Raw genomic sequence first — 27884 nt, 5'->3', positions numbered from 1 at the left:
GGATGTGCAAGTGTAAGAAAAGGAACGGGCATCTCTTCATGAGCAGCTGGGTCACAAACTGTAATTTTCTACAAAGCTTTCTATGAGGAAACAGGAGTCAGTGGAAGAATACATTCACATGCTTCAAAAAAATCTGTTAAGCAATGTTAGAAAAAAAAAAAAATCTGTAATTGAAAAATAGTAAGTCATACCTGCTGAAGTCACAACCCAAGATTAGAAATCAGGATCTTTAAACTTCTGGATTTTTAGCTTATGGGTAACACTCACTGGGATCATGGTATCAGGTTTTCCCTGAAACCATGAAAGTGAAAACATTATTTTAACACACACACGAGAGATAAAAAAATAGATGTGGTTTGTTTTTTTGTTGTTGTTGTTTGTTTGCTTTGGTTTGTTTGTTTTTGGTTTTGATATATTCCCCTGGAAGCAACTTGCTTCTGGGGGCTAGAGCACTAAGCATTGCATAGTAAGATGAAGCACTGAAAAATGGAAATGAGAAAGGGAATGAAGGCAGAATGGGAGAGTAAAACTGGAAAAACAGCTGGAAGCTTTAGGAAGAGGGATAAGAGATAGAAATAAAACCATGAAGGATCAGATAATCAGATATAATATAGAAGGAAAATCCTTTAGGGTTAATCCAGAACCACAAAGTAGCCACGTTATTGGATACCACATTTTTTATAAGTATCACTTTAACCATCTATTTAATTGAATACAGCAGCTGCATGGCATAGTGACATTTAACAAACAGCTGAGGAGAGGAAGGATATACAGAATGAACTTTATGAGTTTATGATGTAATGAGCTGAGTAAGAATCTGGCTAGGATGTTATAGTTAAGCCTTTTAATCTCATGGAAAAAAAATACTATCAGCTATTTAGTGACCCCAGTATCACTTTTACATCTCTGCTTGGAAAAGTCCTGTGCCGTCTGACACCTAACACCTCTTGGACCTTGGTTCAGTAACATCTCCAAGAAAAAAAAAAGTCCCACCAACATTGTTTCGTCCAGTTTATTCTTCCAGTAGAACTGCTCTCAGGGAATGCTACCGACTCTGCAAGACATGGCAGGGTTGTATTTAAGGCAGTGCACCTCCCAGAGAAATCTGCCTGACTGTAGATAATAACAAAGCCTTCTGCTCTCAGATCTTTAACCTCATACAAGCCAAAAAAGTCTGGGAATGGGTTTCTATGCATTTGACCTCGTGTTAAATTGTTGCCTCTAATTTTATTTAAGATTAAAGTTCATGTTATTTCCCTCAGGAATGGACAACAGAGTATGCCCTAAGTTATATTTCTCATAATTCACTCAGTTTGTCTTAATTGTATTTATGAGGAAACTGGGAGAAGATACTACAAACCACAGCTTTTTGTTTTTGTTTTTGTTTTAATAAACACTAATCACTGCAAATACTGTGACTAGTGTGATGACTACTGACATTTCACAGAATCACAGAATCACAGAATTTCTAGGTTGGAAGAGACCTCAAGATCATCAAGTCCAACCTCTGACCTAACACTAACAGTACCCACTAAACCATATCCCTAAGCTCTACATCTAAACGTCTTTTAAAGACCTCCAGGGATGGTGACTCCACCACTTCCCTGGACAGCCCGTTCCAGTGTCTAACAACCCTTTCAGTAAAGAAGTTCTTCCTAAGATCCAACCTAAAACTCCCCTGGCGCAACTTTAGCCCATTCCCCCTCGTCCTGTCACCAGGCACGTGGGAGAATAGACCAACCCCCACCTCGCTACAGCCTCCCTTCAGGTACCTGTAGAGTGCAATAAGGTCACCCCTGAGCCTCCTCTTCTCCAGGCTAAACAGTCCCAGCTCCCTCAGCCGCTCCTCGTAAGACTTGTTCTCCAGGCCCCTCACCAGCTTCATAGCCCTTCTCTGGACTCGCTCGAGCACCTCCATGGCCTTCTTGTAGCGAGGGGCCCAAAACTGAACACAGTACTCAAGGTAAGGCCTCACCAGAGCCTAGTACAGGGGGACGATCACCTCCCTAGCCCTGCTGGCCACACTGTTTCTTATACAGGCCAGGATGCTGTTGGCCTTCTTGGCCACCCGAGGACATTGCTGGCTCATATTCAGCCGACTATCAACCATCACTCCCAGGTCCTTCTCTGCCTGGCAGCTCTCCAACCACTCATCTCCCAGCCTGTAGATCTGCTTGGGGTTATTGCGCCCCAGGTGCAGGACCCGGCACTTGGCCTTGTTGAACTTCATGCAGTTGACCTCGGCCCATCGGTCCAGCCTATCCAGATCCTCCTGCAGAGCCTTCCAACCCTCGAGCAGATCGACACACGCACCTAGCTTGGTGTCATCTGCAAACTTACTGAGGGTGCACTCAATGCCCTCATCCAGATCATCAATGAAGATATTGAAGAGGACCGGCCCCAGCACCGAGCCCTGGGGAACGCCACTAGTGACCGGCCTCCAACTGGATTTGACTCCATTTACCACGACTCTTTGGGCCCGGCTATCCAGCCAGTTTCTAACCCAACGAAGCGTGCGCCAGTCCAAGCCAAGAGCAGCCAGTTTCTTGAGGAGAATGCTGTGGGAAACGGTGTCAAAAGCCTTGCTGAGGTCAAGGTAGACCACATCCACAGCCTTTCCCTCATCCACCCAGCGCGTCACTTTGTCATAGAAGGAGATCAGGTTCGTCAAGCAGGACCTGCCCTTCATAAACCCATGCTGACTGGGCCTGATCGCCTGCTTTCCCTGCAAGTGCTGCGTGGTGACTCTCGAGATAATCTGCTCCATTTGGTCAAGAAGCATCCTAATTTCAATTTTTAACCTCAGTTAAGCTTTTTAAGGATGTTTCCACATTAAAAAGAAAAGACCACAGTTAACTAAATTTGTTAAAGTAAATGATGCTGACTTCACAGGTAGCCTTACATTGGTTTAAAACACATAATGCAGCACTGGCTTGCATCCATTCTACCATATAATTCCTTTTATCATAGAGGTGAAATTTTGGTAGGACTCAGTGATGATGGTTTTGCACCAGCACTGCTGAACATTTTCTTGAGTGTTGGCAAAAACACATGTTACACCCCACAGAGCTATTCCACTGCATTCCTGACATATTTTTGGTCAAATGCCTTTTGTTTTTTAGATGTCTTTGCCCTAAATAATTTACTGGGGGGAAAGGATGGGGGGGGGGGAGGGGGGGGAATAAGGTGAAACTAGGGTTCAGTTTTGAACTTGTAATTTCCAATAGGAAAAATCTCCTTTCCCTGGCCAAACCTTGCTGGACCACTTACACAAACAATAAATTTTGTGCGCTATCACCCCATTGCAACCACTACATATAAATTAACACTATGTGATGAAATAAACTGCAAATAATGTATCTGAAAAGCTCTTTTCAGAGGATCGAAAAATCAGGTTTGGACCACTGCTGTGCCCTTAGATGACATTATCTCACAACCTGTCCATCTAAAGTATCTAAACTCAACTCTAGGTACCAATCACTAGTATTCAATCACTTTCATGCTAACCCCAGGTACAGTTTGTTTGACTGCAGCATAAACTCCAGAAGGACATCAAGTTTTTATTTGAACACACCTTCAAGTAGTTTTTTTTTTAAAGTCTATCACCCAAGTATTCAATTTTTTCCCCATGTTTGACTCCCACACATATTTTTCTATACTTTCAGTACCCCTATTTTCTCTGAAGGAAGAATTTATGCAGTTCAATTAAGTTGACTCTCATTGGTTCACTAAAAAGTCTGAGATCCACAAGAACTTGTTAATGTAATTACTCAAAGCTTTAAACTAGTTAGGGAGGGACAGCTGTCCAAGTATCTAGCAGCAGCACAGAGCTCACTCTGCTCGTCCAAAGACCTGCAAGAGTTTTAAGGATCCTAATGGTGCAGTGAAATTATGGTACACGTTTGATAGTGTTGTGACTACACTGTTATCAATCTCAAATGCTAGCTTAAAGCAAGGCTACCTACACAAACTGCAGAGATGTTTAGAATACAATGGAAGAATATGTTAATATTCTCTCCATGTCAAGTAATTTTTTCCTTTCCAAAACATTTTTACTTTTTTTCCTTTTTTTTTTTTTCTTTCTCTCTCTCTCTTTCTCTTTCTCTCTTTCTCTCTCAAATTTTCAGAAGGTTTTTATGGAGATGAACAACAAAGTTATTATTTTGTTTTTTCATTTGTAAAACATTCTCCCTGAACTACCGTCCACCTTGGAGCCACCTTCAGTTCAGAATTTGTGCTGGTTTAAAAAGTAGTACTTTAAGCAGAATAGGAAAGTAATACATTAAGCAGAATAGGAAACAAACCAGGTATACAGTTTTAATTTTACTTATCTTTCAAATCATACAGATGAAACTCAGTCATCACATGAGTATACTTCCTAGCCTTATTAAAAGACACAAATAAACTCTAGTGTCCATTGATCCAGTACATGTGATACAAGACACATCAAGCTTGAGGGACCTTTCCCAAACAACCATTACTATTTTTGTTTGTGTATATAAAAAAAGGAGATGTTACTACCCACTGCTTAATGACTGTTATAGTGGGTATCATTCTCTAGCATCTAATTGATCTTTATTCACAAATGAAGAAACAAATATAGGGCTCTGTTGCAAGAAATACCCTAAAAGCTACAAACCATACATTGTTGAGAAGTCTCTATACTGAGAAAATACAGACATATTTTTTAAATTTCCATTAGCCCCCCATTTTTATTGAACAATGATTTGCAAACACATAATAGTATAGTTTTGGCTAAGTTTGGGAACAGAGGGAAAAGGATTAAGAGAAGTCCCTTTTAAAATCTTTTACTATCTCATTCTGTGAAACTTCTGGGTCAGTGTCACCCAGTGTCTTGATAGATTGGGTCAATTAAAATCATACAGCCGTAGGTCAAATGTGCCTTTTTTCTAACTCAGTGCAACTTTTATTCTACTGTATCTTCATCTGTTCCGAAAGTGTAATCTTTTAAATGGACAAGCATCAATGAAAATTGACCCATTTTCTTGAAATTAAATAGCTCTCGTTCTTCTTTAATATGCATCTGTTTGAATTCTTACTCCTTACAAGAAATTCTAAAAATTAAAATATTTCAAAATTTTAAGCAAATATTTTCTTTATTCAGTGAAACAATGAGGCTATCAGAAGCTATCAGAACTCAACAGCAGTCTTCAGATATTTATCTGCCTGTTCCAGTGGGTTTTCTGTCTATTTTTATAACTTTACGGACTTCCTAATACTGTAATTAAATATAATGCTTCAATGTTGAGATAGTTCTCAACTACTAGTGAAGTCTTTTTTCCTTATTACTGTTTGACATCCAGGAAGTGAGAAGACATGGGCAAATGAGGAAGGGTCAGCATGGACAAACCCTGAATCCATCTTTAGGTTTTATAGACCTCCTGGCTGTATAACAACATTCTGGACATTGTGAGATTTTAAACATGCCTCAAAGATGAAAATTTTAAAGCATGAGATCATTTCTGGATAAAAGTACATTTTAAAACAAACATGTTTTCCTGACAAATATTTTTATGAGACAATTAGCAGCCCTTCCCTTTGCAGTTCCCTTAGAAAATAAGCAGACACTGATTCATTTCCAAGCTGCTGATGAAAAAATAAGAACTCAGAGGAAAACAAAGCAGACAGGGAAAATACTCTTGATATAAATGAATGAATACATTCCATTGACAATTCAGTTTGTCAGTGAGACTCTAAATAGCCAACAAGACAGACTTGCAGGCAAAGTAAGCTTCCTGCTAAACAGTGGCATGTGGTAGAGAATCAAGATCTCAAAAGATTCACTTGTCTGAAGCAAAAATTACTAAAATATTTAGGTTTAAAAATGGCAAAGGAACATTGTAAAACATTAAAATGCAATAAAATATAGCATATTACATATGATTTAAAATGATTAAATAATCTTTCTTAAACCCAAAATGTAACATCCTAATGTAAGGCTTATGCATGCTTAAAAAGAAAGCATAAATTCCTATATGCTAGTCTATAAATTAATATGGCAGCATTTTCAAGTGATTCCATTAAAAATACATATTGACCCATTCACTGGAAACACTGTAATTTTTACAGAATAGCATTTTACCTCAAAGACTGTTGACTAACTCCATAAAATACTTTCGGTCTCTTATGCTGTTAAGAAAACAGCCCAATTGTGGGTTTTGCATCATGATAACTCATAAATTCAAAGGAAATCTCATTTTATACACACTGCAAACAGCTTAGAAATCTATCCTGCCTTTGGAAGTGACTCACTGTGACACACGCATAGACACATCTGGTATTTATAGTTTCCTTTGTCCCAGCTTTGGAAGCCTCTGCACTCATGTCAGGTCATAAAGATCCTAAGGCAATATAGAATTTCCTGAAAATAGTTTAATTGCTCACTGACATTATCTTGAGTGAAATCTAATTAGAAATGAAGACTTTGCAGGTCTTTCCAACTTGCAAAACATGCAACACTACGTTTATTACTAAGGGAATATCTGTCATGGCATTTAGTCTACTCAAAGTGGTAGTAAAGTGTGTTATTCTTTATTCCTATCTTTAACCATACAAAACTAGGATGTCTGAGTCTAAGCTACTGACCTTAAACTGCCTCTGTGGTCAGTAGAGAGAAATAGCCATTTCACATGACAATTCACCTGACCTTTCCTAGGTACATATTTCAAAATGAGATGAACAGTCCTCTAGGGATTGAAAATGAGATAAACTGCCATCTAGAAATTTGATATCTGTATCTAACCTAATCACCTGAGACTTTCTCTCAGGTGATGGAGAGAAATAGGCTCCCTCGTGTGACCTTCATCATACCCCAGGGAACCTAACCTCTTGTGATATGCCTCAGACAGGCTGCAGTACAGCAAAGTCTGGTAACAGGTAAAAATCACTGAATCTGTGCATGTACCATAACTTTATAACCCATCTATCAAAGAGTGGAGGCCCACAACAGTATTTTCCAATGCTCTCACCTGCTGACACCTTACTCTCCAGTTTCACCAAGGTATCACAGTACATGCCCATACTGTTTCAGCTGCTCACACACATACTGTAGTAATACAACAGAGGATCACACATACTGTAGTAATACAACAGAGGATCATTAAGAATCTCAGTACATGCAGATCTAGGAAACATCCTATCCGTATTTTACACTGAACTGAAACTTAATGTTGCAGTGGCGTAGCTCTGAATTAACCAGATCAACTTCAGTGCAGTTATTGTGGCCTGAAGCCAGATGAAGAGCACAATGGTGGTGTTTGTGAGTCTGTCTTCAGTTTACGGCAGCTGTTTAGCTCATCTTTGATCATACGTATTTTTTGCAGTTAAGCTTCTTGGTCACACTATCTTTGCAGAGATAGCTGTTCCAAACAACACCCATGTTCACATATTAAGAAAGGTATTTGTGCATGTGGATTAACTGGTTTTTGGTCGTCATGCACTTATTCACTTTTGTATTGGTTTTGTTTTGTTTACAAGATAATATTCAGCTACTCAAGGAACATAAGCAATGTCATATGACACAGCTGAGCAGCTGTACATGAGCATTAACATTGGTGCAGAGTGCTCAGTTGTAATGCAGCAGATAGGAAGAGTTCTCCCCTCTCAGGTCAAGACAAGAGGCTGGTAGCTAATTTAATACAATGGTGACCAGCAGATGCTCCTAGGGAAGAGTATCAAGACAGAGCATGTCTATGGTGATGCATCCCTCAAACACACTTCCAGTTTTCAGTATGTTGTGGCCCAAAGTACTTCCTGAGTTGGCGTGAGAATCTTTGTGTTTAAAAGCTCCAAAAGGATTTTTCTTTTATGTTAATTTATTGCTTTTTTAATCTGTATAAAATTCCATCATTGCAAGCACCCAGCAACACACCAGCTCAATTATACACTGTGTGAAGAAACATCTCTCTGTTTTAAATTGCCAATTCTTAGTTTTGTTTCATACTGCCTTTTTTTTTAATGGTCAACGAGATACAGAATGATTGTTCCTCATTAACCTTCTCCAGCTCCTACATGATTTTGTAGACCTGCATTATATCCCCGCTCACTCATCTGAACAAGGCTAAATGCCAGTTTACTGAGTCATTTCTGTTTTGAAAGGTTCCATAAAATTGATCATTTTTCTTGTTCTTTTTATATCTTTTCCTGATTGACTACAACGTTTGCAAGCAATATTCTGCAAGAATATCCTGAGTTGGAAGGGACCCAGAAGGATCGTAGAGTCCAACTCCTGGGTGCCCAAAGGACCACCCAAAAAATCAGACCATGAAACTGAGAGCAGTATCTAAATGCTTCTTGAACTGTAGTAGGCTCGGTGCTACGACGACTGCCTTGGGGAGCCTGTTCCAATGCCTGACCACCTTCTCAGTTTTTCCTCTTTTTGGGCCTGAACCACACTGTCACAGCTTCAAGTTGTTTGGTGGCAGCAGTCAAAACTCAATAAAGATTAATATTTTCCAAAAATACCTCAATTTATTTTTGGATAAAATCTAGATATGCAGATTTCTCATGGGTGATAATAAAACACTTCCACAGAAATTTAAGAAATTGCTATTCAACAAATACGAATTTTAATCCTCCCCCCCAAAAAAAACATTCTAATAATATGCCCAAGAGTTTCAAATGAAGTGAGCTTGGTTGTTTTTTGTTTGTTTGTTTTGTTTTGTTTTGTTTTTATCCTTTTCCATTTAGAACTTGGAAATTCCAGATGAGAAAAATATAATGCTATGCGAACATTTGAAAAATATAACAAGAAGACTCCTGTAATGATAAGCTGTCAGTTTGACATAGAACTCAGGCAAAATAAGCATTGAGTCCTGGCTGACACGGGACTCAGCAAAGGCCTAAAAGAAGGAAATATAATTGATGCCGATTTAGGAAACTATATAGAAAATAAATCGTGTCAAACCAGCAATACATTTTTATGAGATTTTGAGTCAACTGATGAAGGAAATTATATTAACCCTGTCTTTCCCCTTAGACATTCAGTTTTAAGTCACATTACATTAAATTAGATGATGCTAAATTAACATGGCACATAAAAATTTAACAGGGCATAAAGCTATGGAATAAAAGACATCTCAAAATATTGTTATAAAATGAGACCATTTCTATGAAAGTGGTCTTGACTATATTTTACTTACTGTTGTCTCAAAAATCTGGAAGAAAACAAAACAAACACAGTTAAAATTTGTAGGTGATGACTCTTATAGCAATAAATCAAGACAAGTTCAGGTCAGTGACACACAGCTTCAGAAACTGCATGCAAATTTTATTTTCATGTGGTCAGGTGCAATTGGTTATGCTGACCAAGTTCTTGCATCAGTTTTTCCAGGAGGGTTAATACAATCATCCCATGTAGAAAATACCTTGAATAGGTATAAGGCTCAAAGTTTGTATTATCTCGGCATTTGCCCCTGTAATACTTTGTTTGGTTCTTGTGTCACTGTCTGAAAAGTTTTGAAGGACTGAAGAGATTCAGAGAATAAACATTGAAAAAGCATTCCTTACACCAAAAGGCTTCCAAAATTCAGTCTGTGAGAGGGAAGGCTACAGGAAATCAAAGTTTATAAACACACAAAATAAAACTGTGATTGTGATCTCTTTGGTCTAATATGTAACAAAACACAGTGGCTGAAAGATGGAGCTAAAAAGTTGAAGACTAGAAATGAAGAACAAATTTTTAACAGTGAGTGCAATTAGCCAATGAAACAACTAACAAATGCTTTCAATCAAGACCAAATGTTTTCCAAAACATTTCATACTCAAGTTCAAACTGAAAATATATAGGTCAGGCTAGATGATTACAATGATCCCTTGTGACTTCATAATCTATGGCTTTATGAAACTAAGCACACCCTGAAGACCAAATATGAAAACAAACAAGCAAGAAATAAACAAGTCACTAATAGTCATAAATAGTATGCTCTTTTCAAAGAAACTAAAATTACTTCACAAGTAATTCAGATCAGAAAAAGAAATAATAATTCATTAATAATTTATTTCAGGGCAATACATCATTTTGCTCTACTCTGAATTTACAGTTCTGTAGCTGCAAGCTGAATAATGCCCATTGAATATACTTAAGCGTTCAGTAAATCAAGAAAAACAGAAAATGCTCATGATTTTTTGAATTTATTTTTTCATGTTTTCTGGCATTTTCATTTTTAGCACCACATGATTTTTCATAATCACTGTCAAGCAAAACTGTCTAGCTACAGATAACATGATTGTAAGGATGTTTTCTGTCTCTTTTGAAGTTGTCTTTTTGTGCTCTATTGAGAAGTTTTGTATTTAAAACTATCTCTACTGAGTGCTTACAAGAAGGATAGTGTATATGACTTAGGTTATTCTAACACAGAAATATTGTTTTCTCTGTTTTGCTACTCAGAGATTTTTCAATTAACACAATGTCTTAGTTTAAATAGTACCCATCTCCTTTAGGGACACAAAGGAACAGATGATGTTTTTTCAAAATTTAGATAAACAGCAATCCTTACATAATGGTGGGCATTTCCTCTTCGGAGGTCACCATTGAATCAGGACATTCAAACAAACTCACCGCTAAGCTGTTCCCTGGGGCTAGGCTCAGTTTGTCCAAAGCTATGCTTATTACATGTGCTTTGGTCAGCAGATATGCAATCTTAGACAATAGCTTCTTTCTGCAAACAATAGCCAGTATTAAGAATGTCATCAGATATAATAGCTACGAGTGGGACAATTCTGCTTTCTTATGAAAGCTTTCATAATGGAGCAGTCAAAGTGTGTGTCTGTGTGCGTATGCGTGTGTGTCTGTGTGTCTGTCTGTGCATGTTTTAAGATCCACCAGCATGCTGCAGAAGCAGCCTATTGGTCTCAGAAGAGCTTGCTCATGAAAGGTGCCATTTATAGTGTTTTCACAGTGCCATAGAATGGAAACATTAGGTAATAGTAAAATCCCAGAGCTAGACTTACTAAATTCTGAAAACTTACTCACATTACCATGCTTTATAGGGCTTTAGGGACTTCATAACAACAATCTGTGCAACTGCAGACTTTGTTTAATGAAAAAATAAATAGAAATAGTTACCCAAAAAATTAGGCTAAAGACTGGTATTCCCTTGTTAGTGCCCTTTAATAATTTTTGCTATGCCTCCATTTGCACACTGTCTAGAAAATAAAAGGCTTATTCATGCACAAACACACAGATCTGCCTTCTCAGTGAGAAATTTTGTAACATTTCTGTAGTAGAATCAACTGTAGCAGCTCAAGGTCTTTTTCTGAAAGAGGAAAAACGGTTAGCTGGATATTGCATTACTTTCAGGAGATTTCTTCACTGTTGTGTAATTTATCTGACAGTTGCCACAGGGCTTACATGCCACTTTAGTTACCTTACTGATTTTTAAGGGATGGATATGCATGTGGAAATTCGGGGAGCATTCATTTTTCCCCCTAATTTCATCAAATTACATGGACTGTGATTTTAGATAAATCACACTATTACACTGTTTCCCTTTCCACATTTATGATGACTTGTGGGTTCACTTTGCTTTGCCCTTAAGCAGTCAAAAGCAGTCACTATTTGCTTTTGTCAGGATTCGCATCCCAACCTATTGGGTTAGTCTGATGTGTCCTCTAAACGATCTCCTCTCAACAGGTCTCCTTAATGCTCTGTCATGTATTTGTTGTTGTTGGGGTTTTTTCTTATTGGGAGGTATCAGAGCCAAACCTCCAGAATGTTTCACTTTCTGTACAAGGCTCCCTGTGTATTTTAAATGAAACAGATATAACAAAGAAAGTAATGTGAATTTATGCAGCTACAGTGTGGGAGAAACAAAGAAGTTGGTTGAAAAGACAGACAGAAATATATCAGCCTCCCAACTCAAGCGACCCTCAGGCAGGTACAGCACATATGCCTTCTGGCTTCAGTGCAAACAGAATTCAAAGGATCAGCCTTTTTCTGACCCCAGATATGAGCATCTGGCTAAGACCAGCATCCTTCACAATTTTGGCAGTTTGCAAAGACACAGACTGGCCTGGATTACAAATCGGAAACACTCATCACATCTGAAAGTGCATTTTTGCCATTGGGATACTAGAAAACTGAGAAAGATAGACATGCAGTTGGGGGAGGAGAAAGCAAAGCAAGACTGCGTTTTCTCTGCTCTTGAAGCCTATGATGCAAATATTTATGCATGAGGCTGAGAGGAATTCTTGGGTCATCCTTCTACCCTGTCTAAAAACATACCCGCGTCTGAAAGGAGTGCTCATAACAGAGCCCAAGTTTGAAAACGTGCTGATGTCAGAATTTTGCTCTATTTACATGCCTTCGGCAAAGAGCAGCCAAGTACCTGCTTATCATAAATCTCTCCTCTCCCTCCCTTAATCCTCTCCACTGAAACCCCTGCATTTTAGAGTACAGAACACCAGTGCACAAGTAGGTTATTCTGTCCATGAAAGCACTGCTTGTGAAAGATGTTGAATGCACAGTTTTGGAGACCCACATCCTCTGCAGTATAGCAAAGGAAAAAAAGATACATCATGGACAGCAGCACTGTCAGCTTTCTTGCTCTGACTTACCAGCTTCACTGAGATTGAAGAAACACCCACTGGGGTGAAAGGAGCATTCATCCTTATAGCCAAGTTGTTGTCCTAGCTGCTAAAATTGCCGTATAGGCAGCTAATTAGAGCTGGTTATGGTTATGGCTTTTGCAATGCTGACAGACGTGAACTGTTCACCCAAAGCTAACCCTGCAGGTTGTGTCACTTATCAAAGCTATCAGATGGAACAATCTTCTAAGCTACAGTAGATTTATACCTGCCTAAAGATGAAATCAGAGACAATACGGTTAAAAAAACAAACAAACAAGAAAAGAAAACTCCAGATCCATCTCCCTACACCAGGAGATGATACGTAAGGCAGTCTTGAGAGATGTTTGTCTAACCTACTTATATAGATTTCCTCTAACAGGGACTCCATGGCCTCTATATGAATTTCATTCCAGTGCTTCAGTGTAGGAACTTCCACGAGAAAAGTGGTGTTTTTTTTGTTGTTGTCATTGTTGTTTTGTTGTTGTTGTTTTCTGTAGTTGTTTTTAGTGTTGAACCTAAACTACTTCCATGCTTCTCATTTGTCATATTTCTTTCCTCTGAGCGGTTCTGTCATACACCAGGTAAACTTGCCTCCCCTTTTTTTTTCTGAGTTTATAATTCTTGCTGTCCTTTTTCAAGCATGATATCTTCTAGATCATTCTGTGATCATTTTATTATTCACTTTGGACTCTTACTGGCTGGTTCATGTCTCCCTTGTAACACATGGCCAGAACCAGACAGGATACTGTTCCAGTCCTTGTTTTGCAAAACCGAAGAACACAGGAAAGTGATCGTAGTGTCTTACAGACAGTCTTCCTGCCTATACATCATGGGCTTTGCAGAACCAAGATGCAGCTCACCCATGCATGTTGTGTGAGACAAATGACTCATTGCTGTCATCCCATTTCTTCTTCTGCTTTGTCTCATTCTTCATCCTCCAAAGAAAGGGGATGCTCTGGGGCCATGATTCAAAATCTGTGCATGAGCATTGAAAAGCTTCAGGTATCCATCAGGAATGATATTAAGGACAGTAATAAATAAAAGATGAGAAGAAACCTTCATAAAACTGCTATTTCTCACCATTACAGCTGAGCAGAATGTGAGCTAATCTCTGTTTACCAGCATATCAACAGTTCTGGGTGCTTTTCTTTTCAATGCCTAATTCTTGCCTTAGTCCTGTGATAGAAAAATTACATATTATTGAGAAAAGGACTGTGTTATTTAAAACAGTATGCAACAGTAAAAACATCTGTAGGTTTGGGTCCTGACTGTTTTCCTTAAAACTGATCTCTGAATACAGACAACACTCAAACTGCATTAAAACTGCTATTCTCATGACAGCAAATATCTCTGAGCTTGTGTATTAATCTGGAACTTTTGTGTATCACAATGCCACAAATGCACAGCTGTCAAATAGATTATTTCTGTGATTGATATAAGATGTATGGATATGACGTCGAGAAAAAGCTGCATTGTGGGACAAATGTCCCTGAGCTTTTGGTACTATAATTACCAGAGAACTGGTATGTGTTTGAATTGGTTTACTATTAGCAATCTTACTGGAAAAACACTGAAGTTCCTCAATACAACATTTACAATTCACATAATTTAGATTTAAAAAATAATAATAAATTAGCTGTGTAAATAACTATACACACTAACACAAATATATGTGAGAGGAAAAAAATTAGATGCTATTCATAGTATAGCATTAGTCATAACCCATGCACTCCCCTAAAAACAAAGAGTTGCTATAAAAATTAAAATGCATGGATATGTATGCCCCTTGGGAAATTCCTTGTTTAAATATTTGAGCTTAGAGTGCGAATGTTGAAGAAATTTACAAATAGGCATTACATTTGATGATAAGATTATTATATTGAAAATAAATCCAAAAGCTAATGCTTATATCAAAATACATATCAAAATACTTCCTATGGGAAGAAAAAAAAAAAAAAAAGGTTATAATAAAAAAAAGTTATAATAGCCTAGATTCTTCTTTGGAATGAGAAGCATGCTTGTAACATTGTCAAATGCTGTTAGCTTTACATCTTATTCACATCAGAGCCCATATTTTGCCAACAGTGATGAGTAGCATCCTACCCCACAAACCATTTCATTGAAATGGTTATTTTGCTAGAAAGTGTGCTAGGTTAAACATAGTCTGGATCTATATGAGTGGAAAGAAACAGTTCACCTTTCTATTGCTTCCTTCACAGTGTTGTCATTAAAGTTAAATGACATTAAGTATATATGATAAAGTTTATACAACTTGAGATTGTCAAAATACCTGCTACTTTTCACAACATTCGTCCATAATGTCACATTTTCTATTATAGCTTGAAATAGTACAAAGATATATAGCATTTAGGGCTCAGAAAGACCTTTGGCCTTTGACCTTAGAAGATCTTTATGGGGAGGCCCATGGTGGATTGAATTTTGACAGTACAGTTCTGAGGCCATACAAAAAAGGTATTCATATTGACCAAGTCACTAGATATTTCAGGTCAAAATGTCAGCAGTTGTCTTTTTCAGCTGACATCCTGATCTGAGAAAGTTGGATTTAAGGTCTTCTTGACTTTCATATTTTGATTTCTTGCCATATATTGCTGTGTCATTAGCTCCCTGGAATGCCTTTCAGTTTCTTCCTTGAAAAATGCTAAATAAGTTCTCACTTTACCTACTGACTGAATAAGAATACAAAAACAACGGACAGCTGTGAGGCATCTGCGTGTCACACAAACACTGCTGGCACAGTTCCTGCATTCAAGAGATCAGCAAGAGCCTAGTAAATAAGCTTTCTTCACTAAAGACCACTTTTGTCCATGATCATTGGAGCTGTGCTTTACTCATACACCCTCTGAATTCCTCTTTTCTTCAGCAATCACACATGCCTAGCATGATGGCTGATTCTATTCTACAGTTCTGGGCCATGTAATTATGTGAGTAATTGGCAGACAAGATGTTGTGAATACCTGAATCCCAGGTTAATTGAAACTAACACCTGCCTGAACTGTGCTGTTGTAATGGATGCAATAATACAACAAGATCAGGTCCTATTGAGTTGCATAATCTTTTCAAGGCAAGGTTTTTGATCTCCCTCCTTTGATTTGAGGGTGGTAGTAAACTGAAGTGTTATGCTTTTGTTGAAGCTTATAAAAGATGAATCTGAGGCTGAAAATGAAGATCCTTCCAGTTAATCTGTATTGAGAAAAATCGGTGAACACAAATCTTTTGCATCTTTCAGTTAAAAGAAAAAAAAAAAAAAAGAGAGAGAGAGAGAGAGAGAAAGAAAGAAACAACAGATACAGCTGCCAACACAACAGTAGTCAGTAACATTACAGTTCGCTCACCCTGGAATAACCCAAGTCATTACCCAGGTAGTACAAACTGCAAACTGAAGATTCATAAAACTCTGTGTGACCAGATTCCCACTAGCGTCATCAAACATCCCAAACTGGGCAAGCATTACAGGAGATGTTATCATTCTGTTCTTGGGCTGGGACTGATTTTCTGCTGTGCTGTCTTTCTTACTGTCATCAATTTGCGTAGATGTTTCCTGTGTTACTTTTTCATTCACAAATGGTAGTAATGGTGCGTCCCTACAGCACAGACAGACAAGCACATCTTCTGTCAGAAGAGAATGGAGATATTAAGACTCCCAAGTCATAGCAAGGCCTTGAAAAACAGTGCACTTTATGTTTTAAAGCCCCTCTTGTGAACATAGCTTTTCCTGTTTGTTGTTGGTGGTGGTGGTGGTGGTGTTTGTTTACTGAGACTATGCCAATCTTACTTGTTTACAGCAAATCATACCAATTATTTTAAACACTGTTTTTTTCTGACATAACTAGACTCTTCAAATTATTTTAGTTCAAGCAGACCACCATTGCATGAGTATACAAGGTCAGAGCGGGAAACTGAAGTTGTTTGGCAATAGAACCTGATATGTTTAGGAACAAAACTGTGTTGTACAGTTGCTAGAAAGAGGAGAAGAAAGGACTCGATGACCCCAAAAGGTTATTTTTTTTTATTATTATTATTTTTTTCTAAGTTAAACAAGACACAATATTTCTATGTTATAATAAATAGTATTGTTTTTTGTTATAATGGTGTGAAATGTATAAAGCTACTGTGCTTTTTGTAAAGGGAAAGCAAGTAGAAGAAATATTCAAATGCCAAAATGTAGCCATAAGATTTGGAATTTTCAAAAACCCATGCTCCTCAGATTACTAACACAAGTAATCTTATTACAGACTTCTCTGGGAACTGCTTGACCACCCCAGTTGCCTCTGAAAATCACAATCAATTTATTTGTCTCAGGACTAATGGGGGGAAAAAAGATTTCAGGAATGAAAAGATTTTTACTGTAATGACCTGAAGCAAATGGGAGAAAAAAATGCCAGCTTTAGAAGTCATGAGGGGCATGATCACAACAATTAAGGGCAAGAAAGAGAAGTGAGGAGGAGGGAGCTGGGAAAGCAGAGTTCCCAAATTTAAACAGCACTGTAGGCCAAGGTTTAAATGTAGTATGTCTGCAAAAGAAAGGCAATGTGTTTTGGATAATACCTTTTCAGAGATGTTTTGGCATGAAACACAGAAAAATCTGATAGTCTTCTAAACAGAGAGAGGTACGATATTGTATTTCTCTCTGGGAATAATATAACTATAGGCTAAATGAAAATAACAAGAAAATTTCAGCATAAAAGATTAGTGCACTTTTAGCAGCTGAACATAAAGCCTGAGCATGTTTATCAGGCCAGTGAAAAAAATAATTAATTAATTAAATCTCTTCCAGTAAAAGAGATTATATGACAGTATATACGTCCATAAGAGAATATAAATCTTACTATGCCATTTTTTTCAACTAACAGGTCCTGATTTTATTCAAGTTGAGCACTGTCTGAATAGCTTCCCTAATATCTCTGTTAAGATCTTGTCTACAGATCCCACCTTACTCCCAGTGATACCAGAAGAAAACTCTCTTAGCAGATCTCCTGCTGCATGACAATACCTATTTTTGTCTTTGTTTCCAGTATCTATCTCACAGTGTTATATCCATCCCATCAAAGCTATGAATAATTTTATATCTATTGACATTCTTACCTGTGAGCACAAGGTCTAATAAAGATGTACTCAGAACCTTTTTTAAGGTGTTTTTCTGCTAAGATCTTGCAAAATCAGCATGGTTACTCTACCGTAAAACTTGTGGAGGTTAAATATGGCAAATAAATACAAAATTATATGGTAACATGGCAAATAAATAAAGCCAATGCAAATAAATGGAATATCAGAATATTAGTCTAGCCACAGAGCCCAAGCCCCAGAAGACAAAGGCAGGGACTAGGACAATGATGAACCACTTTAGGAGAAAATCAGGTTTGAGACAATAAAAGGAACCTAAAGGTGCACTAATCCATGAAACCTGATGAAGTGCATGTGTGGGTCCTGAGGGAACTGGCAGATGAAGGTGTTAACCCACTGCCCATCATACGTGAGAAGCCATGGCAGTCCAATGAAGTTCCCACTGACTGGAAGAAGGGAAACATAACCCCCATTTCTAAAAAGGGAAAAAAGGAAGACCCAGAGAACTACAGTCTCACCTCTGTGCCCGGTAAGATCATGGAGCAGATCCTCCTGGAAACTATGAACTATGCTAAGGCACATGGAAGATAAGGGGGTGATTGGTGACAGCCAACATTACTTCACTAAGCGCATATTGTACCTGACATATCTGGTGGCCTTCTAGGATGGCATTACAGCATTGAGGGATATGGGAAAAGCAACTGACATCATCTACCTAGACCTGTGAAAAGCATTTGACACTGTCCCCATGATATCCTTGTTTCTAATTTGGAGAGCCGTGGATTTGACTGATGGACCACGCAGTGGGTAAAGAAATTGGCTGGTTGATTGCACTCAAAGAGTTGTGGTCAACAGGTCAATGTCCAAATGGAGATCTGTGGCAACTGGTGTTCCTCAGGGGTCTGTATTGGCACCAGCACTGTTTAACAACTTTGTCAGTGACATGGGCAGTGGGATTGAGTGCACCCTCAGCAATTTGCTGATGATGCCAAGCTGTGTGGTGCATTCAATACACTGGAGGGAAGGGATGCCATTCAGGACCTGGACAAGCTTGAGAGGTGTGCCTGTGTGAACATCATGAAGTTCAATAAAGCCAAGTGCAAGTTCCTGCATCTGGACAGGGGCAATCCCAAGCCCAAATACAGGCTGGGTGGAGAATAGATTGAGAGTAGCTCTGAGGAGAAGTACCTAGAGGTGTTGCTGGATGACAAGCTCAACATGAGCCAGCAACGTGTACTTGCAGCCCAGAAAGCCAGACATATCCTTGGCTGCATCAAAAGCAGCATGGCCAGCAGGGTGAGGGAGGTGATTCTCCCCCTCACCTTTGCTCTCATGAGACCCCACAGGGAGTGCTGCACTCAGCTCATGAATCCAGAGGAGAGCCATGAGCTCTGGAGAGCTCATGAGCTCTGGAGAGCCATGAGCTCTGGAGAGCCATGAGGTCTGGAGCGCCTCCCCTATGAAGACAGGCTGAGAAAGATGGGGTTGGTCAGCCTGGAGAAGAGAAGGATGAAGGGAGACCTTACAGCAGCTTTCCAGTACCTAAAAGGGGGCTACAGAAAAGCTGAGGAGTGACTCTTTGTCAGGGGGTGCAGTGATAGGACAAGTAGCAATGACTTTAAACTTAAAAAGGGATAGATTTAATTAGATATTATTATTATTTAGGAATATATATATCATTCTTCCTAATATATAAGGAAGAAAATTCTTCACTCAGGGGGTGGTGAGGCACTGGCACAGGCTGCCCAGAGAAGCTGTGGATGCCCCATCCCTAGAGGTGTTCAAGGCCAGGCTGGATGGGCATTTGAGCAACCTGGTCTGGTGGGAGGTGTCCTTGCCCACGGCAGGGGGTTGGAACTGGGTGATCTTTACGGTCCCTTCCAACCCAAACAATTTTCATGATTCTATGAAAATTGTGTATGAACATAGGGTTTTATCTGGATCAGCTACCTCACAGCAAACCTGTCAGGCACCCTGTCCAGATAGGGTTTCATTGGGAAATATCTATCATACATAAATGATCTCTTATCAAGTGTGCTATCCTCTCACACCATCACCTTTCCTGTAGTAAAAATAGAAGTATGGTCATCCTTTCCATCACACATCCTCTGACAAAACACAGGGAGCACTGGAGATTACATGTTGTAGTACATATTTGGCTACGATACTAACAGAGCCTGAAGGTAAATCCCTGAAAGACTGCAAATGCTGACATGACAAGAGCAGGGGCTGAAGCAGGAATGGGGAGAAAAAGACACTGCACTGCTGGGAGAGAGCCATAGCTATGTTTCAGTCAAATCTGACCTACTTTAATGAAATCAGGTCATCTGTGAGCTCTTCATTACCCCCAGACTAAACAGCACAAAACGCAGCAGCCAATGTCTCTGTCTTTTTAGAGTACCACTAATTCTCATTACAACATTGTTATGTATTCCTTAATATATATTGACTTAGTCATCTGTCCACACCAAAGCTAGTAAACAGTGCTAGGGAAGGAAGTAAAGTAAATGTGATTAGTGACTTAAAAAAATAAAAAATAAAAAAATGAAATTGCAGGGTAAACACAGCCATGCCTCCAGAATGTGTCCTCGAGGGAATACGGAAACAAAAGGAGGCACAACTGTCTTGCAACATTAGCCATGACGAATGGAGCTCACCTATCACACCAGCAAACTCTTAACTGTTACCAGGCGTGTTAGCAGACAAAGCGGAGGCTGGAGTCAAGCGGAAGCTGGTACTGTAGGCTTACGCTCAAACTCTGCTCAGTGTTCAGTCTTCTATAAACAAGGAAGGTGACAGCTTCCAAACAAAAAAATAGATACTGGTGATGTTTTAACATGATGGCCCTATCTGCATTTCTGTTCATATAGAGATAGACAGTATAGATGTGTGTGTAAGTATGGATGCTTTCCCAGACACATACTTTATTATGTGTCTGTAATGCCAGTACATCTGTGTGTGATATTTGAGACATATGCACTGCTCTGAGACCCAAAAACCTATATACATCTGTATCTCTAGCTGTATATGTATATACACCTAAAGATATTTATATCTTTATACACATAAAGGTGCATGTATACACATATATATATTCACAAACAGATGTCTCTGTGAGAATCGTATTAAACCTACACTATTTACAGTACTTGCATGTCTCTATATTGAGTAGCATAAATATATAATAAGCTAGTGTGTATCAAAGAAATATTCTTATTGAAAGTATTGATATATTTTATTCCTAGTGTTTATTGTAGAATTGTAATCTTTCCAATTTCTGTTCAGGATTAGTCAGAAGAATGCTGATGTTCATTTTGTTTTGGAGATCAAAGGCTCCACTCATTTGCCTGTATTTGTCTATGCCATCTCACCTGGTACCATGTGAGATGCCATAAAGAACGACACACAGCCGTTCCAAAAAGCCATGGGTCACCACAGGTCCTGTGTCACACCTACAGCCCTGTGCAAGTATTTTCTATACTTTAGCCCACCTAAAAAGGCACTGGACACTAATATATGGGCAACTGCATTAGGCCCTTGCCTGGCTTTTCCTATAGACAGCTATTGCTAAAACATTTGCAATGTTCTGTTGGGAAACCTATTTGGTGCTTGGAACTATCTTCCCCTATTATCTCATTGTCCAAATTACACCTCACCTGTCTGTCACGTGCTTGTGGTTGGCTGTGGGTATCCCATCTGCCTCAATAAAGGCTCTACCGTGTCCACGTCTCTGCAGAGTCCGTAGCTTCCAATGCTTTGGATAGGCACAATTAAGTGAAATAAAGAATCACAGAATCACAGAATCACAGAATAGTCTAGGTTGGAAGAGACCTCCAAGATCACCGAGTCCAACCTCTGACCTAATGCTAACAAGTCCTCCACTAAACCATATCCCTAAGCTCTACATCTAAACGTCTTTTACAGAGATGGTGGTTTGGATGCCACAGCCCTGGACCATGCCAAACTTTTTTTTTTTTTTTTTTTTTTTTTTTTTTTCAATATCGAGACAGGACAATTAACATAGTTCTTGCCACTTTCACCTTCATCTATTTATTCCTGTCCCTGTTTGATCCCTTGCATTGTGTTGGGAGATATGATTGAACAGCTATGTGGAGAATCATCAGTGGTCCAGATCTGAGATAAGTAAGTGTCTATGAAACTAGTAAGTATTACACATACCAATACCTTTCAAGTTCTGAACCTTCATGGTATATATAGTCATCATATTAAAAAACAAAACAAAACAAGACCATTTACTTTGATGACTAGAACTAGCAGAGGCAGCTCTCAGGATTCCAGCTGGGTGTTTCAGACTCAATGCTTACTGACTGTGATATAACAGAGTGTACATATTTTGATTTTTAGCAATGTCTGGAGAGCTATCCCCTTCTATCCTCTGTTTTCTTATGGCCTCTTCTGCTACCCAAACTGCTCATTTCTTCTCATTCTAGACAGCTGAAACTTATGTCATCCGTATGGTGGCTTTAAATTGACAGAGAAGCAGACTGAGAGAAGAAAGGGAAGGATGAAACATAAAGGAATAGGTAATATCCTGTGTTTTAAGTAGAGTAGATTTGACACCAGGCTAAAATACTGCAAAAATATACATTATTTGGGAAATCATAAAGTCTTTGAATAAGCATAACTAACAATTATGTCCAAACAAATGTCCTTAGACTCTTTTCTGAAAGAACTAGTGATAGGAACTTCTGAGACTCCTTTATGGGCTGAAGTGATCCCTTATCTTGACGAGGCAAGGGGCGAGTAGGAGAGGGGAAGGTAGGGTAAAACAGCAATTAGTATCTGTAAAATCCAGCTTTAATCAGCACCTATAATGGTGGGATTTGGGCAGACAAATATTGACACTGTGCTAATGTTGCTAAGCTAGCAGTTGCCTGCTGAAGGGCTGGAATGCGCGAGTCGCACAAAAGCCTGCATTTGGGATAACACAGAGCACCACTGCCCTAGCTGCACCAATCGCTGTTACTACATACATACATCAAAGGAGAAGGCTCTCTTGCAAAATTTGTTCTTTCCAGTGGAATATGTCTGTCCTGGGTTGTGGTTGGGGTGGTTGTTTTTCCTGTGGAAGGAGCCAAAGAACTGTACCAAGCTGGTGCTTTTTCCCTTGGAGAAAGCAACAGCAGAATGGGGGAAATACCTAACACACTGTTAATCCCTATAAGAACTGATCACACACTGTCCCTTGCATGTGCTGCTGCTTCAGCAGAGGCTGTGTCTGGATCCACACTGCACCCAGACCCATGCCCCACCTGAGTGTCACCTCATTTACAAGAGAGGTTAACCCCTCCAGCCTATGCCTCTAAACATATATTGATGTGGTCCTTGGTAGAGTTTTGTCTTGTTACCAGTGAAAAGCTGTGAGAAAAATTGATGTCAGATAACTGCTAGTGTCTGAATATCATATCTGAAACTACACGTGTTAACAGTATATGCAATGATCTGCTTTGAATCACTGGGGCTGGAACCTGTGATATGTTTTCCATGCACTGGATCACATAAAGCACAACTCAGAGATGGACTACCTGTATCTATACTTTTCCATTAAAGGTGTTAGCCTTTAGGTGTTTTCCCAAAAGAAATGCAGTTATTTCCATTTGGATGTTATTTTTAAGTAAAAAAGTTGATTGAGAAATAAAGATTTTAGCACTGAGCAAAAACATTTTTTTCTTTTTCTGAAAAACTTAGTTTTATATCCCAATATCTTATTTACATCCAATTATACTCTACTTTGGACCACTGGAAGCTTAATCCAACAGTGAAAAGTGAGTGGAAGCTCTCCCATCAATTTCCAACATTTTAGACTGTGTTTATAACAATGGTTAGAATCAATAGTTTGGTCTGACCTTCTTAAAAACTTTCAGGGAAAAGTAATTGTTAAACTCTATATCCTTAGTCACAGTTCATTAGTTTATCCAACAATATTTAGTATGTCTCCACAGAATGCAGTTCAGACTATGTAATGCTACTTAAAATTGCAGAAAGGAAAGCCCAATAGTGTTCAGATATATCCTCTATTAGATTAATTATGAACTGTTGATTCAAATATATCAAAAGTCAAAGATTTTTTATTATTATTAGTTTTATTTTATCATAACCCAGGTATGTCCATGTATTTTTGTAAAAGCAAGTGATATTTATTCTCCACTAGTAAAAAAAGAAAAAAAAAAAAAAAGAAAAAAAAAAGGCGACATAAACCAAAAGAACCACTTATAGCTAGGCAGATGTTCATAATCTTAATTTTATTACCTCCAAACAACCTTGCTTGATTTAATACATGAAAAGCAGTAAATCAGGGAATGTCATGACACATAAAGCAGTAAAAAAGAAACATGGCAATAATCTGGGAAAACATTTCAGATTTAGATTATTTGTGGCTTTCCTGGTTTGTGCCTCAGAGATGTTCAAACTGTGGCATGGAATGGGTTCTGTTTTCATAATATGCTCATAATATGTTACTAAGTACATTGGTGCATTAGCTAGCTGGGAAGACGAGAGAATAGTCAGAATTTTATTGCCTGGCAGTTTTCTGAAGACAACAAGTATTTGGGATATCTTTTTAATTCCAGAATCACCACACTGAGTACAAAACCTAATCATATGCAGAAGCAACTAACCATACATAAAAGTGCTTGATACAGTCTTATTTTACCATAAATTATTTCTACATACTATTTTAACATGAAGAAATTATTTATACATTTGCTGAACTGAGCTAAGGCCAACAAAGATCCACATCACGTTTTTTTTCATTTGTCTTTCAAATACCCTCTAGGTCTTATCTGACATATTTATAGCTTTATATCCATATTAGTTAAAATCTTTCATGTGATTTTGGTTTAACTGATTATGTATGCTAGCAACAATACTAAACATATACATGCAATTCATGTATACTCAGTATTTATAGAATGTATAATTCACAGCAGTAAATTAAAAACATTATTGCATATAATCTCTGTGCACTGTATTTGCTATCCATTTTACAATTTCTATGAAATGACTCAAAATGACCTCTACAGTCAACAAGAGAAAAGGTATCATGAGATTATACACTGGATGGTGTGGTTTCCTCCAGGAGGAATGAATAAGTAGGGGGCCAGGACGGAAGAAATACTAAACCTATGCAGACACAGAGAGGCATTATTTAGAGTGATACTTTTGCTCAAGAAGTCTGCCTGAATTTTAGAAACAATGAAGAAAGCCTCAAGAGCTCCAGATGTAGCTCAAAGCATGAACCATAGATGCTATTAATTGCTCCCGAAGGGTACTCTCTACATTGACCCGACGTTGCAGTGAGCTTCTGCCAATACATTTCACAGTGTGTACAGAACTGCCTTGAAACAAAATGCTTTGATCTTGTTCAGCAAACTAAAATATCTTGACCTGGATTGATCTGACCCCAAACCAAATATTTCATTTTGATTTTGCTGACAGAAATATTTGATTTTCAGATGAAAGTTTTTGCTTTTCAGGCTAAAAAAGACAATGAGTAAACTCAACATAGGTTTCTCTTCAGTGGAAGCATTCTTTTTTCTTCTAAGTTTTGTGTAGTATTTTTTTCTTACTATTTCTGAAAAATACACAATAACTATGAACGTACATTGACATATACACAAGAGTATATCTGTTATATGTATGCACATAATCTCATATTTATGCACTATTTGGAAAGCTACCAACAATCTGCTAGCCAAGAGGTCAGGATTCTCCATTTCAACTATCTGAGAAAGATGTTAAAATATGGGAAAGTTGGAAAAAAAATCATAGAAGCAAACACAAAAGAAGACCTCTTGCTTTCCTGGTATGTAAAGAAAACACTAAATAAACAATTTGTGAACCCAGTAATGAAAGTCAACACTTAAATCTGTGTGAGTTCTCCCTATGTCTATTTGTTTTTCTGTCTACAAATATTAAATGCAAACTTCCATACAAAGCCAAGAATTAGGTTCTATACATGGAAATGCCTTGGTGATTGTAAAAAATAATGCTGTGGTGTCTCTAGTTGGGAGGTTTGGAAGAAAGAGAACTTAAAAAAAAAAAAAAAAAAGAAAAATAGAAACTGTTCCACTTCATCTAGCAGTGCTGCAATACATCACTCCAATTAAATCCCAGCCAATAAGCAAAGGGACGTGTTAAGTAAAATTCATGAGCTTTGAATGCATGTGAATGAATATGCCAATCAGAATCAATGCCACCCATTCATCTGGTGTAACACCATGGTGATGACAATGAGCTTGAAACCAGCCTTTGTTGTCATCAGCTGTGCAGTAGTTGCCACAGCCCCAGCCTGGATCAAATGTGTGGGACATTTAAATCTTCAGCATGGCACCAACACACAGAACATCTTATTCATGACAAAAAAAGAGCTATAATCAGCATCCAAGTAAATAATTCAGGATCAGTCCCTTAAGGGGCACAAATTGCCCTCTTTAAAATAAGGCTGTTCCTCTCCTTGCTTGACTTTACTATATGGACACAAGGACAGTGTTTTTAGCTATGTAGCATATTTGTCAGTTTAGAAAATCTGTTGTTACACTAATGGCTGTAGCTGAGACTTCTGTGGGTCTTAACTGGTATTGCAATAGGAATATCTGTACAGAGACCCTGCATCTCAGCCCTTTTGAGTGTTGCAGTGGCAGATGGCTAGCTCTCAGTGCTTCTACAATAACCATTTCATTTGTGATGCTTGACCTGAATTCCATTCCTTGTTTAAAAGTGTGTCTCTGTTCTCAAATGGTATTTCACAGAATTGCCATTTCCATAGTGTTTCCACATGCTGGTCTCCAAATAACACATTTGTCCATAAAACAGGGTGGAAGAAAAGAATATGGAACTCAGTGTCACAATTGAAAATGTTTAATCTAAGAATACGTATCCAAATACTGATGACAGCTTCATTTTTACTGTATTTAAATTATACTACTGATATTTTCTTATATGTCAGTTTATATCACTTACAGATCACATTGCATTTTTAGTGCTTTGTGCTATGAGTTACACTTGTCTATCTTCTTCCATTGTGTTCTCAGTAGTTATAACACTGTAAATGTGAAATGCTATGCTAGAGAAACAGGTCTGTGAGTGGTGACATACACTTAACTTCTTTGAATACATTAAATACTCATGCTTTCAGTAATAGATCCACCCATTAATCAGTGTGTTTAAAAAGATGTGACAACCACTGCATCGAACTGATATTCCCCCAATTTACTAATGGATATTATGTGCTGCTGAATACTTTCTCTGCACATTTTTCATGTTATTTCTTAGTTCCTTAATTAATCTTAAAAATAAGCAAAAGTGATTTTAAGGAACTTCCTTCGGAAAGAAGTTCCTTCTGAGGTTTCTTTTGCAGCCAATTACAATACTAAACTGAGGAAGCTGAAGACATCACTCAAGTACACAACTGATGAAGAAATATTAAACGCGATGCCTAGATTTACCAAGAAAAACATGCATCTTTTGGCCATTCCTTCTCAGTCCCTGGGGCTGTGTTCACAAAGAGTAAGTCAAGCTTATGAGGTGAAATGAATGCAGGGACAACAAAGAGACAGCTGAAATGACGCTGTCTGACCATGAAGACTATCTACAACACTGTATTTTGAACCCTCTGTTTGAGGCCTAGTCCTTTTCCTACTGCAGCTTCTTAAAGTGATCCACAGCCATTTGTTACAAATATTACAGTTCATGCAACAGGTTCGAGTATGACAAAACTATGAGGCACACAGCAAAGATACATTCCACTTAATGGCAAGACGTATTTCTTTACACTCAAAGTGAATAGCAGATTATTTCTGGCTGTAACTGAAACCATACTTTAGAGCACTGTCCAGTCAATAATAACACAAAATGATGAAAAAAAAATAAAAGTCTCTGCAAACATGCATTAATTTAGTTCTTTCTAAAACACAATATAAATGGATGTTTTCATAATTTGGAACAAAAATACTGTATTTGATCTATGATAAAATGAAAGCAAGAGAATATCCTCTGTTGACACTAGTCCTTTATTTTCTACCCAAATGTGTTAACCTTCAAAAACACAGATAACTCTGTGTTGGCCCAGTGAGTATAACGTAAAAAGAGTCCCAGAAACCCAAGTCTTTTTTCTCAGCTTTATTCTTAGGCAGCCACTGTACTGGGTCTGGCTGGGATGTTAACTTTCCCTGCAGCAGCCCATACAGTGCTGC

The 27884-nt window shown here is 38.2% G+C and overlaps 1 long non-coding RNA gene across 1 annotated transcript in view; it reads right to left on the bottom strand.

Annotated features, from left to right (window-relative positions):
* The window catches only part of LOC118165254, a 173268-nt gene that overhangs the window by 111343 nt on the left and 34041 nt on the right, over positions 1-27884 (bottom strand). The window contains exon 2 of the long non-coding RNA XR_004749944.1: positions 192-291. This is a non-coding gene — a long non-coding RNA (uncharacterized LOC118165254). The remainder of the gene's footprint in view (positions 1-191; positions 292-27884) is intronic.

This window comes from Oxyura jamaicensis, chromosome 3 (genome assembly GCF_011077185.1).
Source record: "Oxyura jamaicensis isolate SHBP4307 breed ruddy duck chromosome 3, BPBGC_Ojam_1.0, whole genome shotgun sequence".
Taxonomy (NCBI): domain Eukaryota; kingdom Metazoa; phylum Chordata; class Aves; order Anseriformes; family Anatidae; genus Oxyura; species Oxyura jamaicensis.
The sequence above is the reverse complement of the archived record's forward strand: the minus strand, read 5'-3'. Positions and strand labels throughout refer to the sequence as shown.